The sequence below is a fragment of the Sus scrofa genome, chromosome 14, assembly GCF_054392235.1.
Source record: "Sus scrofa isolate SSC_HxYL_T2T_F1_AM1 chromosome 14, Sscrofa_HxYL_maternal_Yorkshire_Landrace_v2.0, whole genome shotgun sequence".
NCBI classification, from domain to species: Eukaryota; Metazoa; Chordata; class Mammalia; order Artiodactyla; family Suidae; genus Sus; species Sus scrofa.
The window spans coordinates 27,794,329-27,815,146 of record NC_139396.1 but is presented as its reverse complement, the minus strand read 5'-3'; the positions used below and the strand labels follow the sequence as shown (position 1 = coordinate 27,815,146).

Below are 20,818 nucleotides of genomic sequence, written 5' to 3'. Positions count from 1 at the left end.
CCGTCAAATTTGCCAAAGAGTTATTTCTATCCTGCCTAAATGGGTAGGAAAAAATACTTAGTCTCTCTGATTTGTTAAGAATGCAAATTTAGGAGTTCCTTGGTGGTACAGTGGGTTAAGGATCAGGCAATTGTCGATGCTGTGGTGCAGGTTTGATCCCTAGCCTGGGAAGCTCTGCATACAAAACACTTTTTTTTTTGGCCACAGTCTCAGCATATGCAAATTCCCAAGCCAGGGATCAAATCGAGCTCCAGATGTGACAACGCCAGATCCTTAAGCCACAGCGGGAACTTACAAAAACCAAATTTTTAAAAAAGACATAAAATCAAATGTTAGTGAGATTAAACAACAGGATAAGATACTTCCATAAATAATATGACTCTTAAAAAATTATATGATAATATATTTAAATCCTTTAGTAATCCTACTTCCAGAATCTATACCAATAGCGGCAATCCAAAAATAAAAAGGCTATGTACAGGCAGAAAGATGTGTTGCAGTCAAGTGAATTCTATCAATTTGATAACTCATGCAGATATAAAAAGGAAAACCGTGAGTTTAATGTTAAATAAAGAAGCAGAACAATTGTGTAAAACAGTTAAGAACTGAGAAGGAACAGAGAAAAATGAAAGCTTATAGTAGCAGTCCTGGGTGATTTTTCTTTTGTTAATCATTTCCCTTGGTATGGTTATAATTTAATTTGTGAAATAAACAACCTGGGCGCAGCACCGATTCCCAGGTCTCCCCAGGCCCCCAGGGCTCTGGCTCAAGGCCCCGTGTGGATCATTCCACCTTCCCGCCTTTGCTGGGAACAGAGGAACCAGAGCAGAGGGGTCAGGAGTAGGCTTGTTGACATCCGGACTCTGCCATTTACCAGCTGTGTGATCTTGGGCAAGTTATTTAACCAGAGTCAACATTCTAGAATCACCCAGAGCTGTGATGTAGCATACCATGGCCTTCATGTCAGAAAGACCTGGCTTGCATTTCCACACCGCTGCTTCCCAGAAGTGACCGTGGCCAACTTACGTAGTCTTCCCTCCATACCTCAGTTTTCTAATCTGTGAAACCAGTACCCACCTCACTGGACTACTGTGAATGTTTAATGACACGGGCTTTGGCAAGGGACTTAGACACAAGAAAAAACTCGAGGAGTTCCCGTTGTGGCGCAGCAGAAATGAATCCAACTAGTAACCATGAAGATGCAGGTTCGATCCCTGGCCTTGCTCAGTGGGTTAAGGGTTCAGCACTGCCATGAGCTGTGTTGTAGATCAGCAGCTGCAGCTCCAATTAGACCCCTATTCTGGGAACCTCCATATGCTGCGGGTATAGCCCTAAAAAGACATGAGACATATTAAAAAAAAAAAAAAAGTGGCTATGATTATTTTAAGACCTAATTAATTGCCAGGGCCCCTCCACTTTGACTCCCTCTCAGTCCAGATATTAAGCTGCCAGTGAAACCAGCAGGAATACCCAGTGGCCGGCTTTACTTTACTCCAGGCCTGCAGCACACACAGCACACAGGTTCCCAACCACAAGCAAACCTGGGATATCCCAGGCTTTAGGTTCCACACATGGAACACACACAGAATCCGGGGACAGAAACCAGCATTCTTCAATGAATCCACACAAATGGATGGAATAGGCATCAGCCAAAACGATAGTTTATAGAAGTGTTACTTTGAGACTATTAACTCTCAAAGCTCCACCCGGCATCAAACAAGTTAAATTACAGTGAGCAGGGTGGATCTTGGTCCACGACAACTAAACCCCACTGTACAAAGAAAGCTGTTCTTTGCCGGACCACACCGAAATGTATCTAAGGCGTGTGCTGCACTGTCAAAACGAAGGGGAGGAGGGTTGTTATCGTATGGGTTTAGAAAAGGGGAGCCAAAGAGATGATGATGATAGCAGCCAGCAGCCCGGACTTTGCTGAAGCGCTTGACGTTCACCGATTTCCTTTAAGAGCAGGTGGGATGCTTAGCCTTATTTAACAGATGAGGAAACCCACGGTCAGCAAGCAGAGCAGTGAAGCCAGAAATCCAGCTCTTCATCAACAGAAGCCAGGTCTGAATAACACTAAAGTCAGGGCACTCTTTTTTTTTTTTTTTTTTTTTTTTTTTTTTTGGTCTTTTCTAGGGCCGCACCTGCGGCATGTGGAGGTTCCCAGGCAAGGGGGTCTAATCAGAGCTGTAGCTGCCGGCCTATGCCAGAGCCACAGCAACACCAGATCCGAGCCGCGTCTGCGACCTACACCCCAGCTCACGGCAACACTGGAGCCTTAACCCACTAAGCGAGGCCAGGAATCGAACCCACAACCCTATGGTTCCTAGTCAGATTCATTAACCACTGAGCCATGACGGGAACTCCAAAAGTCAGGGCAATCTTAACCACTGTCCCCACTGTGTGGGGAAACAAACATACACATCCTGGGTCCCTGGGAGAGGCACCTGTCTTTGGGCGGATCTTCCCCAATTTCTAGCAACCCCACAAGCACCTCAATCTGTCAAGGCTTAAGATACTCTGAGGACCTGTGCAGGGGAAAACCCAGGTCTGCCTCTACAGACTTCAACAGTTGTCCCCACTCCTTCTCATTTACACTGAGAAACAGACACACAAAAACATTTCAAGGGGGAGACACCCACGGTACCTAGAGCTTCACATGGATGGGCATTCACATCAAGATAAGTACCTACTAGTGCTGGTTCTTCTCTGATCCGGGGCGGGGGCCCCTGGCCCCTCTGCCAGGGAAGGGCCCTCCTGCCAGGCCCACCCTCCAGTCACGAACACCCCCCCACCCCCAAGACAAAGGAAAGTCTAGAAACAACTGGAAGGTGGTTTAAGTTCTGGTTCAGGGATCCTGGAGTCACTAAAGACACTTCAAATCCAAGTGACCCTGGCCTTCTGGCAGATAAGAAAGGGGAGCTTTCTGCTCCGATGGAGATTTAAGTTATTCTTAGAGGAAAAAAAGTTTCAAAGAGCGTCTTTGGAGGAAAAAAAAAAGGAGAGGAAGCAAACACATACAGCTCCTGGGTGCAGCCGGATGGTGAGGCTGGACAGGGTCCTTGCGGCAAGGCCCCAGCTGCATGGAGGAAGCCGTGGAAATGGGGCCCTGGGTGGGCTGTTCCCCTGGGGAGCTGAGCCGGTGGCCCTCAAGGCTACCTTCCTTCTAGGAGGAGTAAGAGGAGTGTGGGGCCGGGCACTAAGCACAAGCCAGAGCAAGACAAAGGCTCGAGTGTGCTGCTAGCTCCAAGGACCAGGCTCCCTCACTGAAGAGACACTGGAGTCTCTCCACCCTTTTGTTCACTTGGCTCAGGTTCAAAGAAGTAAATTATTTTAGTGCCTTAGGTCTGTCTTCCAGGCGCCAGACCCAACCCTCTCCGGGGCATGAGAGGTGGCTGGAGAGAGAGGCCTGCTCTGGTACCCTCCTGGGGCCCAGCAGACCCAGGTCCTTCCCACCCGTTGTCCCTTCGCTTGGTCCAAAAGCACCTCATCCTGCAAGTGACCCTTCTGTCCCGTGGACACACTCAGCTACTGTACTTACTGTGCCACAGTTTTTCCATGGCCACCCCCTGTCTCAGAGAGAAGCGAACATTTACTTCTTTGGGATGACAGAGCAGTGACCCTGCTGTGGTGCGGGGTCCAGAGGCTGGACGCCGATGTGAGCAGTATAGGCAACAGACCCGAGGGGCCTGGGAGTTGCTGCACCTCCAAACACCCACCCCTTCCCTGAGTGCAAGCTGTCCGGGGAGCCCACCTCGCTTCCTCTCAGATTCCTCTGGGCCGAGGAATGGAACACGGGAGATAAGATCAAATGCCCTAGAGTCAAACTTGGCTAAAGCACAGCCGTCTCCAAGGCCAACTGGAAGCCACAGGAAATGGGTAAAGGCTGTGCTTGTAACCAGACCTACTCCAGCCCACCCCACGCCCCCTCGAGGCTGGGCCGTGTGGGAGCACAGTGGACTGTAAGCCTCCACCTCTTTGGGTGGGATCCTGGGTCAGCGGCAGGCCGACAGGCAGCAGTCCATGCGAGGGCGGTCAGAACAGGGTTTCTGTAAAGCACTTTAGTTAAAACCGAGAAGGTGGTGGTGGTCCACACCAAAGAAAGACCGGGACGGGGGGCAGGAGAAAAGAGGGAGGCTACAGTGACGGGAGTGATGGCTCCCAGAGTCCCTGGCCCCACCAGTGACCAGCCTTAGTAAATCATCTTAAGCTTTTCCCCTCAACCGTCTCCTCCCCACCTGAAATCCAAAGGATATAAAAACAGGCATCACAATCTTTAATATTTCTCTTGGGGACAGACAGCAGGGGGTCTCTGAGGTACCTGTGGCCTCAGGTCATCCCCTGAGATGGAGGATCTGAGCATTAGTGACCCAACTAACCTCAAGGCGGCCGCCACCCCCTGGGGGCGCTCTCTAGGTCGACAGCGCACTTTTTCTGGCCCCCCGACCCACCCATTCTTAGGCTGTGATCCATCAGCCTAATAATAGGAGTGTCTCCCCTATGGACACTCCCCACGGAGAGGTAACTATTGGGGGAGGGGTAAACAAACGCAGATGGTGAGCCAAGGGCGCCACATGCCTGAGCCTGCCATCAGGAGGGGCATATAAAAAGCTTAGAAACTTGCAGACCGAAGACAAAGCCAGGCCTCAGGGAGGACGTGGAGGTCCTGAGGACTCAAAAAGCCTGGCATGTCTTCCGGGACTTGGGTCTGTAACTAGGAGAAGCCTAACCGGTAGGGACACGCAGTACCTCACTGGTCTCACTTGGTCTGCTCCCTTATTTTGGAAAGAGGAAAACAAACCCACGGAGCGTTGAGCATTAAGAAAAGTATGTTGGAGTTCCCTGGCTCAGCAGAAACGAATCTGACTAGCATCCATGAGGACGCAGGTTTGATTCCTGGCCTTGCTCAGTGGATTAAGGATCTGGCATTGCTGTGAGCTGTGGTGTAGGTCAAAGACCAATGTGGGCTCGAATCCTAGGTTGCTGTGGCTGTGGTATAGGCCAGCAGCTACAGCTCTGATTTGACCCCTAGCCTGGGAACCTCCAGATGGTGTGGGTGTGGCCCTAAAAAGAAAAATAGAAAGAAAGGAAGGAAGGAAGGAAGGAAGGAAGAAAGGGAGGGAAGTATGTTGAAACATGAGATAAAAATAAAGATTTCCAAATTAAGATGGAAAACTGAAATGGCATCATGATTTTTCCCTCCCGTATTTAACTAACTTTGGAGGTTTTTTTTTTTTTTTTAAAAGGGGGGGGCGGGAGTTCCCATCATGGTGCAGTGGTTAACGAACCCGACTAGGAACCATGAGGTTGCGGGTTCGATCCCTGCCCTTGCTCAGTGGGTTAAGGATCTGGCATTGCCGTGAGTTATGGTGTAGGTTGCAGAGGCGGCTCAGATCCCGCATTGCTGTGGCTCTGGCATAGGCTGGTGGCTACAGCTCCAATTCAACCCCTAGCCTGGGAACCTCCATATGCTGCGGGAGTAGCCCTAGAAAAGGCAAAAAGACAAAAAAAAAAGGTAAAAAGCACGCCAAAAAGTCACCAACAGCAGGCCATCAAGGCAACAGGCATAACTGGACATGCTAACTTCCAAACCAGAGCCAAGGAAGGGAATGTAGGTGGCACCACTGGTGGCTTCCCTCCCTCTCAGCCCTGGTGATGAGAACAGAACCGGGAGGGTTCTGGTTACACCCGCCCCAGGTTTGGAGAGAGGCAAACTGCCACTAAGCCTTCTTCCTCCTCAACCGGGAAGTAGTGGGAAAAGGTGCTGGAAAACAAACAGGTGGAAGGGGAACAAGAGCAATATTTCTCTGAGGGAAATACGGGCTCCAAGGCCACCTATTCAGTCAGGGAAAGCTTCCAATTGCAGAGAGCTTCCCCATCTCCGACAGCATGGAGCATCTCCCCAGTCCGCAGGCTGAACCACACCACAGGGGCCGCCACCGAAGTCCCAGAGCAGAGGGCAGACCCCCGTCTCACCCCTGTCTCCACATTCCCCACTCATTCAGGCTCCAGGGAACACGCCATCAATACCCAGCCCTCATCAGCATTGCTACTGTTGGTGTGCGGACAAGAAAGCCCCAATGTGGTGGGAAGAAAGTCACTGTCTTATTTTAGAGCCAACAGGGCTGAACAGCACCAGCATGAACACGATGAGAAGAAACAGCAGGCCAACCACACGAGACACAGAGAGGTCAACCCAAAGGAACCCTCACTCCAGAGAAAGCACTTCCTCACAAGTGCCGCCCTCTGTGGAATAACCCAATCAGAATATTCTGGCAATAAACTCAGGGCGCAAAGATGGGACTGAAAAACCAAAGGACACTGCAAAAAAAAAAAAAAAAAAAAAAAAAAAGAAAGAAAGAAAGAAAGAAAAGGAGAGAGATGCAGGGGAGTTCCCATCGTGGCGCAGCAGAAACGAATCCGTCTAGTATCCATGAGGATACGGGTTTGATCCCTGGCCTCGCTCAGTGGGTCAGGGATCCAGCGTTGCTGTGAGCTGTGGTGTAGGCTGGCAGTTGCAGCTCTGATTAGACCCCCTAGCCTGGAAACTTCCATATACTGTAGGTGCAGCTCTAAAAAGAAAGAAAAAAAAAAAAAAAGAGAGAGAGAGACTCACGCTTATCAGAAAAAGAACAGAACATCACTGAAGAGCCAACACATAGATTACAATGAACAGAACAAAATCTTGCCAGTAATTTCATACAGAAATACTGACAAGGGGTTCCCATGGTGGCAGGTCAAGGACCCAACGCCATCTCTGTGAGGATGCAGGTTCTATCCCCAGCCTCACTTAGTGGCCAGGATCTGGCATTGCAGGTTGCAGCTGCAGCTGCAGCTCCAATTCAAGCCCTGACCCAGGAACTTCCATTTACCCAAGGTACAGCTGTAAAAAGAAAAGAAAAAAAGAAATACGGACAAAACAAAGTTTGAGATAACCATAGTGACTGCAGATGGAAAAGACACAATACCAACATCAGGATAAGTGGTGCTGCTGCAGGAGAGAACCGAGACTAGAACAGAAGATTTGTTCCAAGATTAAAAGCACACGATTTCCCTGAAATGAAAGGAAAAACAGAACCTGATGATTGAAATAATACACTGTACTCCACAAACATTTCATGCAGAAGGCTCAATGCTGAGACACTGCCCAGTTAACTGAACTTAAGACTTTTCCAGGCATTCAGAAGAAATTTTTCCCCAAAAAATTTTTCTTAAAAAAAAAAAAAAAATTGTGAAACATACTAAAACTTCTTTCAAGTGGCAGAAAATTCATACTGCCCTCATCTTTTCCATAGTGAGATTTAGTATCAGAAGAAATGCAACAACATTTACATAATTCTGCAAGAAAGAAAACAGGAGCCAATGAATATTATTTCTGGCCATAACGTCCTATGAATGTGGTCAAAACAGGCATGAAAAAAGTCAAGACTTCAGTCCCCTTGAGGGCGGCGGGGGAATGACATGATAATAAAATGCGGCTAATGAGTAGAAAAATAAAAACGGAAGAGCTCAGGAATGCAGAAATGAGGTAAGCATTAAAATGCTTCAAATATGAAATAAAAACTATGTGGATTATGATTATAGGACAGAATCTAAATGCTATAATCATGGGCTGTTTAATAACATAATTAACACAATCAAGACAAGGGAAGAAAGGGGAAAATGTGGAAATGCTAATGGCCTCATTTTTCATAGCAGAGTCAATAAATACTGTCTAAAATGAAATAAGTAATTACAGATGTGACTCACAAGTCTTTTTTTAAGCCTTTTTGGGGTCTCTTGGGAAATCATCTCTCTTGTGAAACACACAGCTTAATAAATATTAGCCTTTACAGCTCAATAATTCCTTTACTTTTACTAGTTTCTTCTTCTCCTGTTACACCCAGGCAAGTTTTAATACCTTTTTTTTTATAGCAGTATTTATATGTATTTCTCTGTATCCATTCATCTGTGAGCATGCCTGCAAGAGTGCCTGGAATAATGCTCACCATTTCTGAATGGTGGGATTTCGAGTGTTTTGACTTTTTGTTTTAACCTTAACTCACTGATGCACACCAATGGGTGGTATAGGCATGGCAACATAAGCAAACATGGGTGGAAGTTCCCGTCGTGGCTCAGTGGAAAAGAATCTGACTAGCATCTATGAGGACGCAGGTTCCAGCCCTGGCCTCGCTCAGTGGGTTAAGGATCTGGCGTTGCTGTGAGCTGTGGTGTAGGTCACAGACAGGGCTCAGATCTGACATTGCTGTGGCTGTGGTGTAGTCCAGCAGCTATAGCTCCAGTTGACCCCTAGCCTGGGAACCTCCATGTACCATGGGTGCAGCCCTAAAAAGACACAAAACAAAAACTATGGGTGATTATTTTTATTTTTATTATTTTAATATTTATTATTATTATTTTTGTCTTTTTGCCTTGTCTAGGGCCACTCCTGCGGCATATGGAGGTTCCCAGGCTAGAGGTCGAATCGGAGCTGTAGCCGCTGGCCTACGCCAGAGCCACAGCAACGTGAGATCTGAGCTATGTCTTCGACCTACACCACAGCTCATGGCAACGCCACATCCTTAACGCACTGAGCAGGCCAGGGATCAAACCCGCAACCTCATGGTTCTTAGTAGGATTCATTAACCACTGAGCCACGACGGGAACTCCTGAGTGATTATTTTTATAATCAAGAAGTCAATACTGGAGTTCCCGTCGTGGCGCAGTGGTTAAGGAATGCGACTAGGAACCATGAGGTTGCGGGTTCAATCCCTGGCCTTGCTCAGTGGGTTAACGATCCGGCGTTGCCGTGAGCTGTGGTGTAGGTTGCAGACGCGGCTCGGATCCCGCGTTGCTGTGGCTCTGGCGTAGGCCGGTGGCTACAGCTCCGATTGGACCCCTAGCCTGGGAACCTCCATATGCCGCGGGAGCGGCCCAAGAAATAGCAACAAAGACAAAAAGACAAAAAGACAAAAAAAAAAAAAAAAAAAAAAGAAGTCAATACAGCAGAAATTGGCACAACACCATAAATTAAATATACTTTTAAAAAATCTGAAAAAAAAAAAAAAAAAGTCAGAGGAGTTTAGACCCCTAGCCTGGGAATCTCCATATGCTGCAGAAGCGGCCCTAGAAATGGCAGAAAGACAAAAAAAAAAAAAGTCAGGAAGAACTTTTTCTGCATGGAACAAAAGCTAGAACCTGTAAAATTAATAATCTGACCACAAAAACTGCCAAGTGTTCTATAAACAATTAGTGTACACCGGGTATTCATGGTGAAACTAATAACGATACAGTCCTCTGTGTAAATCCCAATAGACCCAGTTAGAAAACCAGGAGTCTCACAGCTTGGTACTCAAGTACATACTCTCTGGGGCCCAAAAGGTTCTGGAAAAAAAAAAAACAACCCAAAACTGCCTAGCCTGTGGTCCTCGCTACCCACCGAAGGAACACCATTCAGAGGCTACTCTCCTCTCAACAAGCTGAAACCCCCTCCCAAAGAGGGTGCAAATCAGAGCTTGAAAGCCAGTCCTGGATTCAACAGGCCCATTATTCTGCCTCCCTCACATCTCTCCCCCACCCCCAACCACTCTCCTATATACCCTAAAAGGATGTGCTCTCCTTTTCCTGCTCCAACTCCCAGAAACCTAGCCTCAAGCTTTGGCTCAGCCAAAGGCCCTGGGGGTGGGGAGGGGTGGGGGGCTCTGGAAACAGTGAGGAAGGACTGTGGGAGGGGCCGGGGGTACCTCGAGTTCGCGGGTTCGCAGGCCCTGTACTGTCCCTGTGAAACCTCACGTTGCATGGTGAGATGAGAAAACTTTCAAAAAAAAAAAAGCAGTGACCCAGAAGCAGGGAACAAAATTAGAACCAGTAGCCTGCCGCTCATCGACCAATATTTACTGAGCCCCCACTGTGCGTGTCAGTGCCCACGAAGGGAGCCAGGAAGGGCCCTGGGCGGCACTGTAGACCACAGACGACGGCAGGGGGTGGCTGATTTAGCCACACACTGAGCCCTGAATGAGGTTAAAGACAGCCAGGCCCAGAGGGCTGGACCAGCAGGGGAGAGGAGAGCATTTGTCAGGCTCCACCATGCCTGTGGAGCCTGGGCCTGACCAGGCAGAGAACAGAGAAATCTTCCAAAATCAACTGAGTTAGCACCCCTGTAAGGGGCAGCCGGCAGGACTTCCCCAGTAGAGGCCGGGACGAGTCATCCCTATTCTCATCATTCATCCATCAACATTTCCCAGACACTCCATTGCAAAATTCTGACCTATTGTCCCTCTAAGTCCACTTCTGTTTGCCAGGCCATGGGGTGCGGTGTGTGGCTTAGGAAACAAGGTCCTCACATCCACCACTGACATCATCCACTTGAAGCAAAACTCCCCAATTTGTTATGTGGGGTCAAATAAATAAGTAAAATATATGATCTAGTGGCTAAATCATAAGACAGCATGACAAGCTGGGCTGGGTTCAAATTTGGGGCCAATTACTCTATGAAATATCCAGCCTCTCAGGGGGATTCTGATAAATGAGAAAGAGCTTAAAGGTGACGGCACAGTATGTACTTAGGTCTGTTCCTTCTGTTCCCTGTCCTCCAAGCTTTCAGGCCAATACCCACAGCTAGACCTGAATCTGCCTATTCTCAGAATACTTCTTCCAGGAAGCCTTCCTGGACCACTCTGAGCACTAATCTCCAACTGCTTTGGACTCCTAATGACCTGGTCTCCCGGGGAGCCTTCTCAACAGTTTTTTGTTCCTTGAAGGCAAAGAGGTCCTCCTCTTATGCTTCCCCGTAGCATAGCGCCTGGGTGGTTTCTGTCGTGGCTCAGTGGAAACGAATCTGCCTAGGATCCATGAAGAAACGGGTTCGATCCCTGGCCTCGCTCAGTGCGTTAAGGACCTGGCATTGCTGTGAGCTGTGATGTAGGTAAAAACAACAACAAAACCCCCTAGTGCCTGGACCAGTGCTGGGCAGACAAGGGGGGAGAAGCAGAGAATTTTCTGCTGGAAGATGCCGAGTCCAGCCTCCCATCTAACTGATGTCTGCCCACATCACCCCTACAGCTCGATAAGGAAAAGGAGCCCAGCATCTCCTTCTACCGACATCCTACTCCCCACCACCTACCACCCTGGGGCCTTCAGACATTATCTGAAGTCAGATGTCCGGAACACTTATTACTCTAGACTAAACAATCCCCATTCCTTCAATTTTGTTCATATTCATTGAACAAAAGGCTAGCTACCTACCCCTGCCGGACTTTAAAAAACACAGTCCGAGAGTTCATTCATTCAACAAATATGCATTGCCGACTGGTTTCATACCAGGAATAAGGATGTGAGGGCCTAGTGCCTGCCCTCACAGAGCAGGGAAAGCAAACAATTCAACAAGCAACTTACAAGAACAGTGATGACAAGGTTGTGTACGGACAGGAACTTCATATAGGTACATGAAATGGCCTAGGGAATTGGGAGTTCCTGTTGTGGCCGAGCAGATTACACTTCAACTAGTATCCATGAGGATGTGGGTTCCATCCCTGGCCTTGCTTGGTGGGTTAAGGATCCAGCACTGCTGTGAGCTGCGGTATAGATTGCAGACACCAACACTGGATCCCATGTTGCTGGGGCTGTGGTGACCCCTAGCCTGGGAACTTCCAAATGCCAAGGGTGCCGTCCTAAAAAGCATGCTCGCGCACACACACACACACACACACACACACACACGCACGCACGCACAAAGCCTAGGTAATCATGGGAATCCCCAAGGAGCTCCCCCTACCCCTACCCCCACTATCAGGTAGCTATGGCACAGGGAAGCTGCCTGCTCCAGGATCCTGCTGGCCCTGCCATGACCCATACCAGCAAATGCATGTCCTAGAGGGCATCCTGAGCAAGAGGGTGTCCACACGTTGAACACTGGACTGAGTGTGGCGAATTGGCAGAATGCAAGTCACACTAGGAATTCCAGGGAAAGGATGTTTGGCAAGTGTCATGTTTTTGATTCTCTACTTTCATTAGCTTAGACTCTAACTTTTTGCCCAAAGAAAAGCGCTCGATAGCGAAAGGAGGCGCTATTAGTGAACACACCAGACAAGAGGAGCAAATGACAGGACTGCCTTGGTGTGGATGCCTGGTAAACAAGCCAATCTACATCATCAGCTTGGCGAACACAGCAGGGCAGTCAGGTCTAGTGTCAGGGAACAAGGGAGACCTCCAAGCGGAGAGATTATTTTACCTGAGACCTGAAAGAAGGTGTGTAAAAGTGGGCCACGTCTAGGTGAAGGAGTGAGATGGGGTGGGGTGTTCCAGGAAGATGCAGCTTCATTTGGAATGCCTCAGCCAAGACGCCGCATCTAAGAAGGTAGATGCCAGAGTTTTCAGTATACTGGTCTGGCTACACTGTGGAGAATGGACCGGAGGTGGCCAAGAACGGTCAGGAGACCAGGTAGGAGATCCTCTGGGTTCCAGGTGGGAGAACACAGCACCCAGTCTGGTCTAAAAAGCAAGGCTTCCTTCTCCCAGCTTCAGTGCAGCCAGGGGTGTTTCCCTGCCCCTTGGGTCCATTGACCTCACAGTTTTCAATGCATTAAAATGCTGAACAGACTCTCCTTTAATGGCTACAAGGAGAGAAACACCACTGTCCTGGTAACCAACAGTACTGGAATCAGTGATAAGACCAACCCTCCCCCCATCATTTCCTCAGTCAGGGTGAGACAAGCCCCCTCAACTCTCTGGCTGTAGCAGGAGGGTCCTTTATAAATGTCAACCGCAACTCCTGGGCAGCAACACCCTGCAGGCAGAATTTGCCACCGAGGGCCTCTGACAAGAAGTCTCTTAGGTTCCCTTCTTCCCAAAAATGGGTAAGAAGGGCTTCTGAGCTGCAGGCTCCCTCTGGGCAATGAGGTGGGCTCTTCCCAGACAGTGAGCCTTTACAAGACCGTGGGCTGCAGTAGGCAGAGGCACGCTTGGTTTCCCTGCTTCAGGGAACCCCAGGACGGCTCCACTGCCCTGCCTGCAGCAAAGACTGTGCTTCGGCCAGCCCGCCCGGCGTCCCTCCCTCCACATCCTGCTCACCTCTACCTCCCCCCTTTCCAACCCTCCCATCCTGCAGCCAGCGCAAGCCCCCCACTCAAAGACCCTGACCATGCCAATCTCTACAGCTGAGATGCTGAACGGGGGTGGGAGTACGTTCTCTAGGAAAGCAGTTCTCAGAGTGTGGTCCCCGGGCCAGCAGCATCCATCACCTGGGAACCTGAGCCAAGTATAAGTTCTCGGCTCCACCCAAATCTGCAGAATCAGAAACTCTGGGTGGGGCCCGGCAGTCCAAGTTTTAGGAAGCTCTCTGGGCACTTATGATGCAAAGGGAGGTCTGAGGAGGACAGCTATTTTCAGAGGATGATGGTTAGATTTCCAGATTTCTTCACCAAAAGCCGCTGCTGTCCCGTGGTGGCCCCTCCTCACAGTTACTGTTCATGAGCATTTGGCCAGGGCCCCAGAAGGAAGGCACAGGCTGCGTCTCAGGCCTTAGGTTTCTGTGACTATAAATAGTGATGAGCAGAATTGTGAATGAGCCTCACTCTCCAGAGAAAGATGCTTAGGGGGAAAAAGAGAAAAAAGCCCCTATTTCCAAATCAGAGAAAGGTGGCAAAAAGGGGAAGGAGATTGAGAAATTACATTCCTGACTCATTCCTCCCTTTTCCCTCCCATTTCCCAAACCTCCCACATGGTTCATTCCCGGCCCGAGGTCACTGAGGTCAAAGGCCTTCCCTCATCCTCTGTTCCCTCACCCTGTGCCTCACTGGGACCAGGGCACCCCTCTTCTTAGGACTCAGGAGAGAAACCACTGCCCTTACACTCTCCTGCTAAAATCCCTACCTTCCGTCACTCCCCTCCACCCAACAGCAAAGTTTAGTCCCTCTGCCTGGCTGTCATGGGTCCTCCAATGAGGCTCCCATCATCCTTCATCCTTAGCTGCCCTGACTCTGGCTGAGACCCTGGGCTGCACTCAGAATGCCTGCCCCCAGCCTGGGCTGTCTCTACACCGCCCACAGGACCAAGACTGGAAAGTCTGATTAACATCTGGTAGAAACATCAGTCAGAAAGCTGAACACAGCCCACATGTGTTCCAAGCATTCTCTCCACAAGTGCGTTGTTTAAAACAAAACAAAACAGAAATCCATGAATTGAAGGAAAAAGCACCATCTCTGCTTCCCCTCAAATCCCCCCTCCCCCCCAGCCTAAGTCCCACCCTGTCAGGAAAGCCTTGGCATCCTCCCCTGAACCTACCACTCCATCTCAATGGTGCAGTGTCTCAGAGCGACTGTTCTAACACCTTCAGTTACTTTTCCTGGTTGTTTCTTAACAATCCTAGGAGGTTGGAAGGATCTAAATAAGTTCTTTCAGCACGAATGGATATGTAACCACAAATGCCTATGTAAACAGACATACCCTCACTTTCTCCAGCAATCACAGGATGGCTGGGATACAGTGCACTGAAGATGCAGTTATTTAGGGCCACAGGGTCAAAGGCAGGAGCGGACAAGTGTCTCCTCAAAGCTCTTTCTTTGTCAAAGGTGCAAAGGGGAGCATAAGGACCCCAACACTTTTGCCCTTCTGACTCCCCATCTCTAACCAGCCAGAGCCCTGGAGAGGGGCTGTCCAGAGCAAGATGGGATTCCAGAGCCAAGGCAACCTCGTTTCTGGCTCCTATCATCGTCAGATCCAGATCGGGGCCAGTAAAAGACCCAGAGAAGTTCCCCTTTCTCAGGATAACACACCCCTCAAGGCCATGGGTACGGCAGCAGTCCCCAGGTAATATGGTGCCAATAAGGGACCTCCCTGACAACACGACCCTCACACATGTATTTCCACTTGCCCTCCCCGCCGACCTCCTGCAAACTGCTTGCTTATTAAAAAGGGATTAACATTCTAACCAGACTTAAAGGCTTACCCTCTCCTGCCAACACAAACCCCAAGGAGCAACTGGACTGCCCCCTGGAAAGGGCTTCTGATTTCAGCTTGCAACTCAGACATCCTCTAGTTTAGGTGACTTTCAACCCCAAACAGAGAGGGGGGAAAAAAAGGAGTTAGAGATAAAAAATTCTTGCGGCAACACTATTCACAAAAAAACCTTGGAAGCAACCCAGAAGCCCATCAGCAGGAGAGTGCACAAATAAACTAGCCACCTCTCACAGCGGAAGAGCAAACAGAGCGAATCGACTACAGCAACATGAACACCCATGTACAGTACAAGGTTTCGGTAACAACCTCCTTTTGAATGCTAAAATTTGTCAAGACCTCACTCAAGAGCAATTCATTCTTGAAGACTTCTCCAGAAGATGCACAAGGACCGTCTGAAACTGCAGGCAGGGAATTTGAGTGAATTTGAGATGCTAGTTGAAATAATGTAAAATCTCTTAACCAATCCCTTCCAGCTTCCACTGGGCACTCACCCTAACCTACCTGAGTCCTCTCTCTCTTTCTCTCAGATCTGAGCTGCAGTTGGGACCTACACCACAGCTACAGCAATGCTGGATCCTTACTCTGCTGTGCTGGGGTAGGGATGGAACCTTCATCCCAGCACTCCAGAGATGCCAGCTGGCAAGCCCGTTGTGCCACAGCAGGAACTCTTTTTAAAGTGTAACGTATACACACGTGAAGAGCCCAAGTCTTAAGCGTACAGCTCAATTAAAGGGTCACCCTTATTTATTTTTTTTTCTTTTTTCTTTCTAGGGCCACATCTGCGGCATATGGAGGTTCCCAGGCTAGGGATCTAATCAGAGCTACAGCTGCTGGCCTATGCCACAGCCACAGCCACGCCAGATCCAAGCCACGTCTGCGACCCATACCACAGCCAGATCCTTAACCCACTCAGCAAGGCCAGGAATCAAACCTGCAACCTCATGGTTCCTAGTTGGTTTTGTTTCCACTGCACCACGATGGGAATTCCTATAAAGAGTCATCCTTTTAGAGTACACAGCTGACTATAGCACTTTCTTTGGTTTGAACCCAGTACAGGTGGAATCAAATCTAAAACCCTTTCCCTGGAGTTCTCTTGTGGCACAGTGGCTTAAGGATGGTGTGGTCACTGCAGCAGCTTGGGTCATTGCTATGGCGTGTGTTCAATCCCTAACCCGGGAAATGCCACAGGTGCGGCCAAAAAATAAAAAATAAAGCCCTTTTCCTGGCATCTCAGTCACTATAACATCTGGACCTTGCTCACAAGGATCCTGCCACCCGGCCTTCTTTCTGTCCCTTTAGCACATCCAGTGCCTTTGCACTGGCTGCCTCTCTGCTGAAAAAGCTCTTCCCCTACATCTTCACATCAAGTTTCACTTCCAATGTCACTTCCTCAAAGTGGAGAGCCACCTAGTTTAGGGGTTAAAAAAAAAAAAAACCTACTCCTGAGTTATTGAGAATCCCAACACTTTTATTTCTTTCTTATCATATATCATTTATATATATGTACATATTCTTGTTTTGTTTATGTATTTATTATCTCTCTCCTCCTACTGACTATAAACTGCACAACGGTGAGACTCAGGCCTATTTTCTTCCCTGAGCCTGGAAGAGTGAGTGTCTGGCACTGATACAGCCCCCAAAGAACATCTGCTGAGTGATGTGTTCACTTCCCGCTGGCCCCTTGTGGCTGTGCCCAAGTTTAGAACCTTACTGTTCTTTGGTCTTGAACCCCAGTTGAACCATTAGCAACTTTCAGGGCGAGGACACACCTCCCCTGCAGCTCCCATAGAGCTGAAGACCCCAGAGAGCCAGAAGTTCATCTGGAGTTGGAATATAAAACATAAGGTAAAAAAATAAAGAGGACAGGCACCAGCTGACAGCCCTGCTGGAAATACCATGTTAACTGTTCCCCGTGGCAGGGAGAGAAAAGAAAAGGAAACCTCACAAGTACAGGCTGTTTCGAGAATTTCTCAGCTGCTCATGGAAACCCTGAGTCTTGGTGCTGCTGCTTACAACCTCTTTCTGTGCCAACTGCACACATCCTGAGTGCGGGGGGAGGGGCTCGTGGCCACTGCCAAGAATAGGGAGAGTTCTGAGGAGCCAAGGTCACTGGCCCAATCTGGTCAGCAGAGCCACGGTCAAGGCCTCTGCCATGGGAGGCACCTCCACGGCATCTGCTGGATGTCGGGGTGGTGGCTGAGGCAGGAGGAGCAGGAACCAAGGAAGAATCTCTGTTCCTAGGGCTGGTCAGGCTGTCCCAGACAGCACTCTGGCTAGTGGCCTGGGCTGGGGGAGCAGGTGACTTTGTACTTTTTTGTGTCTTTCTGGGAAAGGTGATGAGAACAACCCTGGCTTGCTACCCCTGGAAACTTCCCCCTGGTATCCTGAGAACTTGCCCAGCCCCTACGTCGGGAAATGGTCAGCACTGAAATCTACAGAGGCTAATCAAAGTCAGGGAGCAGAGGCCAGGAGGGAGTGGTCAGGCCCTTCTGCCTCTGGTTGGCGAAGCAGGGCCAGTTTCCCTGCAGGCCAGCATGGCTGCACCTCGCCCCAAGCCTCACGTACTCTGTGCTCTGAGAAAAGCAAGCCCTGGGGCTGGCTGGGAGCCCTCTGGTTTCCAGGAAAGGAGGACACTGGCCAGCAGTTTGGCCTGCTCCCCGTGATTTACAGGGCGCTCTTGACTAGCAGGACACCCCCCCCACCTCACTTTCTCCCACACAAACCAACCTTTCAGGCTTCCCTGGGAACTTCCATTTGCCACGGGTGCAACCCTAAAAAAAAAAAAAAAAGAAAAAAAAGAAAAAAGAAAAAACTCACTATGCAGTATGTTCAACTATCCTTCTGAAGATTTAACTAATTTAATACTCCTACTGTCTGTGGATAAGGATGCCTGCTTCATAAGATTCTCACCAACACTAAGTATTAAAACAGGATTCTATCTTTGCCAAATAGTGTTAAAAACAATTCTTACAATTTTTTTGGGGGGGGTCTTTTTAGGGCCACACCCATGACATATGGAAGTACTCAGGCTAGGGGGCGATTCAGAGCTATAGCCACTGGCCTACACCACAGCCACAGCAACACCAGATCTGAGCTACGTCTGTGACCTACACCACAGCTCAAAGCACACAGGATCCTTAACCCACTGAGAGAGGCCAGGGATCAAACCTGCGTCCTCAAGGACACTAGTCAGATTCAGTCAGATTCGTTTCTGAGCCATGATGGTTACTCCCAAACTATTTTTACAATTCTTTTAATTTGCATTTCTTTGATCATCAGTGTGGCTAAACACACTTTCAGGTTTTAACATAATTCCTTCTTTTAAAAATTGCCCATCACTCTCCTCTGCCCATTTTTGCCATTCACTTACTGATGAGTTTACAGTATGGTACAAATATTAACCTTTGTCACATATTACAAATACTCTTCCTGCTTAGTCATTCTGCCTTTTAATTCTGTTAACTGGTCCTATTGACAAAATTTTTAAGTAGAGAGCATTCCTGGAAACCCTTTCTCACCCTCAAGTTATAAAAATATAGTCGTATATGTTCTTGCATTTAAAAAATTTAAATCTCTAATTCATCTAGAATTTGACACAGTGTGAGAAAGAGGTTCTAATAACTTTTTTTAAAAAAAAGTTTTAGCCAGTTATCCCAATGCTGTTTAATGAACAGTCTCTTTTCCTTGTAAATCTCAACTATAGAGTCTATAAAAGGTAAGAAACCCAGGTGAAGACAGCTACATCCTTTGTGCTGAGGAAGGAGACAGCTGGCTACTCTACCAATGGAATGTAACTGCATGGCTGGGATCCCATCCCTCTCTTCTTCCTTCCTGCTCAGAGGTACAGGCTCCACCACCTTGAGAAGGATGTGCCAAGGATGGCGGAGCTGAAATATCCCTTGAAGAGAGCCTGGGTCCCTGCAGGCACCACGGGGCAGGAACACACTGGCCTCCCACAGCTAATCGCCAGATGCTTTATATGCTATTTGCCCAAACCAGCCTTGACTGGACTCTGGCATTTGCATCTGAACATTCCTGTAACTCATCCACAATAAGCAAGGATTTTCTGTTGTCTGCCAGGTACTCTGTAAGGCAGTTTGTTTTCATTATTTCATTTCATCTTCTCAACAACCTTATTAAGATGGAGTCTATAGTGCCTCCTTAATTGTAAGTATCAATGACAGTTTTTCAGAGTAGAAAAAGATACTCTGTTAAATGCATGTGTCAATAAGACTCCTCCCTATTTCAGAAACATGGAAACAAAACGAGAAACCTTTTTAAAACTGAAGAAATGGCATCATTCTCATTTTACAAATGAGGATGGTGAGGCTAAGAAAACGTGTTCAAAATCACACAAGCAGTAAGAAATAATACGACTACTGTTTACTACGTGCCTACATGGGCTGAGGACTGTTTCTTTGGACATTTCTCTTCTGTTCCATTTATCTATCCTACGTCCATGTCACGTTTAAGTTTTTTTTTTTTTTAACTTTGTTTTTTTTTATTTAAGAGCCGTAACCGCAGCATATGGAGGTTACCAGGCTAGAGGTCTAATCGGAGCTGTAGCTGCCATCCTACACGACAGCCAGAGAGCCACAGCAACGCCAGAGCCAAGCAGTGTCTGTGACTTACACCACAGCTCATGGCAATGCTGGATCCTTAACCCACTGAACGAGGCCAGGCAGGGATCAAACCTCCCTCCTCATGGATCCTAGTCAGGTTCGTTAACCACTGAACCATGCTGGGAACTCCCCACATTTAATTTTTAATTTTTTCTGGTAAAGCAAGTCCACCTTCACTACTTTCTTTTTTTCTTTTCTTTTTTTTTTTTTGGTCTTTTTGCGTTTTTCTTGAGCCACTCCTGCTGTATATGGAGGTTCCCAGGCTAGGGGTCTAATCAGAGCTGTAGCCACCAGCCTACGCCAGAGCCACAGCAACACGGGATCCGAGCCATGTCTGCGACCCACACCACACAACGCCGGATCCTTAACCCACTGAGCAAGGCCAGGGATCGAACCTGAAACCGCATGGTTCCTAGTCGGATTCGTTAACCACCACGCCACGACGGGAACTCTACTACTTTCTCTTTAAGACTATTCTTAGCTAGTCTTAAACATTCTGTTTTGTTTTGTTTTGTTTTTTTTCAGGAAAAAAAAAAAACTTTAAAGTCGTCTTGTCTAGTCTCAATGCTCTACTTTGGGAACTCATGACATCTTGAATGGGGGCATTCAGCTTTAAGGAATTTCATAGAAGTATACATTCAAAAGCAAATACCCATCGAGTACCAACTGGTGTGGGCACAGTGAATATGGCAATGACCCAAAGACAAAAGTCCCTACCCTTGTGGAGCTTGAGCTTCTGCAGGGCTCGTAATAGTGAAAAACGGCAAGCAACCGAAATGTACAATAGAAGGGGGCTGCTAAAGTAAGGGAATCCAAGTAATAAACAGAGTTCAAACACAGAGATTAAGAAGAGCTTAGGCTCTGAGTGCAACAGACTTTGGTGTGGATCCTGAATCTGCACTTACTAGCTTCAAGGCTTTGAGTCAAGTCACAACTTCAAGGAGACTTATCGTCCTTATACAGGAAAACAAAGCTACTAACCGTCTCTCTCTCTCGGAGCAACTGAGAAAATTAAGTGAGATATTGAGTATAAATACAGCACCTGGTGCTCGATTCAGCAGCACACATAACTAAAATTGGAATGATACAGAGAAGATTAGCACGACCCTGAGCAAGTCTGACACGCAAATTCGTGAAGCATTCCAAAATTTAAAAACAAACAAACAAATACAGTACCTGATACATGTAATAGGTCAACAAAGGTTAGTATCTGAGGGAAGGACATGGAAAGATGTTCTTATGTGAAGTGGGCCGGGGGGGGG

The 20,818-nt window shown here is 48.1% G+C and overlaps 1 protein-coding gene and 1 non-coding gene across 6 annotated transcripts in view; one reads left to right on the top strand and one right to left on the bottom strand.

The window, feature by feature from the left end:
- SLC39A14 (solute carrier family 39 member 14) overlaps nucleotides 1-20,818 on the bottom strand; it is a 47,812-nt gene that overhangs the window by 17,086 nt on the left and 9,908 nt on the right. For 2 of the 5 annotated variants that reach the window (XM_084997602.1, XM_084997601.1), the window contains exon 1: nucleotides 17,662-17,701. The exons of the other annotated variants lie outside the window; for them this stretch is intronic. The gene's annotated coding sequence lies outside the window, so the exon portion shown is untranslated. Of the gene's footprint in view, nucleotides 1-17,661; nucleotides 17,702-20,818 lie in introns of those variants that run through there. 5 annotated transcript variants of the gene reach the window in all.
- On the top strand, nucleotides 20,602-20,708 carry LOC146396439 (U6 spliceosomal RNA). The gene has a single exon (XR_014828640.1). It is a non-coding gene; the product is annotated as a U6 spliceosomal RNA (small nuclear RNA).